Below are 1,915 nucleotides of genomic sequence, written 5' to 3'. Positions count from 1 at the left end.
TCACGGAGGCACTGGAGGAAGCACATTCGTAAAGGATTAGGTGTCAAGTACGTAGGAGCAAAATCTGCTTGTCCTTTAGAATTACCTGAGGACCCTTACAAAATACAGGTAACCAGGATATTCACTCAGAGATTCTGATATGTTAGACCCAACGTGATACCTAGGAACTGCATTTTTACAAAGCTCCCCGAGTCATACCCAGGAGGAGGGTTGGGCCACATTATTCAACATTTTTCAAAGGCTTGGTTTCAAGATAATAACATCTAGGGAAGATTGTCTGAAGGATACACAGTCCATCCATTTTGCTAGATACACAACATTTTTTCCCCAGATCAAGCCAGCCTAAGGCACAGTTGATTTTCTCTAATTGAGCTCTCCTTTAGGGCTGGCGCTCATTGAGGGGTGTGTAGAATCTGGTCTTTAAAAAAATCATTATATCATTTTAAAAAGCTGTTGAGAATATTATAGAGTAAACTGACTTGTGTGAAAAATTTCCCTCAGGTCTTAATTCCAGGACTAGGTCATACTTCTTCTGAGCAACTAATTTTTTTTTTTCCCCCGATAGTTTCAAAAAGAGTGTTTCCTTTTCTGGGTTGGCTGCTAGAAAATTCACGTCCCCTATATGTGATCAACCTCTACTGAAGTATACTTACAGCAATTATTTTTTCTTTTTCCCCATTTTGTTGTCTTGCTTTTTAAAGTAATGTGTATTCTTTTGTACGTCACATCAAATCATTTTAGGAGTAAGAAGTGACATAAATAATAACTAAAATGTGAATTATAGGAAACGTTTAATCTTTCAAAATATTCTAGTCAAAAACCTGAACTTTCCCCCCTCTTTTCCCAAGGGTTGAAAGCTCTGACTCACAGTATCATTCATTTCCTGGAATCTATGTCAGGAAAACAATTTTGAGAAAACTTCTAGACTTGTAGAGGACCAGATATGTTCTTAGTTCATATTGTCTTTTGGCATTTTCTTATGTGACTGGTTTCCAGATAGTTATTTAAAGAAAGTTTCCAAACATAAATATGAACCAGAAAAGAAAGGGATTTGGCAACTTTGGAACTCAGCAATTCCAAACAAAAATGGGGATGAAACATTAAGTTCNGGATTTGGCAACTTTGGAACTCAGCAATTCCAAACAAAAATGGGGATGAAACATTAAGTTCTTAAATCTTCTCATGAAGAGTTTATAACATCAAGAGCTGTAATACAATACAAATTGGAAAAATGATGTTTTTCTTTTCTCATACACATAAGGAGAGAGACACATACCACATACAGGTGAAAAGTTCCACACTGTACAGATTTAAACTAATTTTCCTTTCTCAGGCAAATTTTGTTCAAAACTTTGCGTACAAAGTTTCTCCTGGAAGATATATGCATTAATCCCAGAGTCAGATACATCTGTGAACAGTTGAAAATCAAACAGTTCATGCCACTTACGCTGCCAAAGTGACACCCCATTTAAATTTTTCATAAATGTTTTCCAGATTTGCAAATCCTCTTTGATGTTTTAAATTTAATGAACAAGTGCTGAAATGGTTTTGCCATGGAACTGAGGCTTTTCAACCAATAGCCAAAGTGGTTGTCTTGCTCAGATCACCTGGGGACACAATTTTTAGGTGGCCGAACAGAATATACCTGCCATTCACTTATTCTGGTAAAAGTATTGTGTATTTTCCTACAATTTCCCTTTGAGAGCACCTGATCCCATCACCACCACATCAACTTCAACACCAAACAAAGCCAAGGTGTGTGATGATCTCAGCGCTCTTTCTAGAACTAACGTGGTTCTCAGTTCTTTTAACAGGTGTTTAGAAGTCTCCAAGGACTTGTGAAGAGGGCTTGTGAAGAAGGGGATAAAAAAAGCCTCTTGGTATAATATGCAGGGATGTCTTGAGTTGTGTCTTA

The sequence above is a fragment of the Galeopterus variegatus genome, unplaced genomic scaffold, assembly GCF_000696425.1.
Source record: "Galeopterus variegatus unplaced genomic scaffold, G_variegatus-3.0.2 Scaffold5721, whole genome shotgun sequence".
NCBI lineage: Eukaryota > Metazoa > Chordata > Mammalia > Dermoptera > Cynocephalidae > Galeopterus > Galeopterus variegatus.
Note: the sequence above shows the minus strand (reverse complement) of the source record.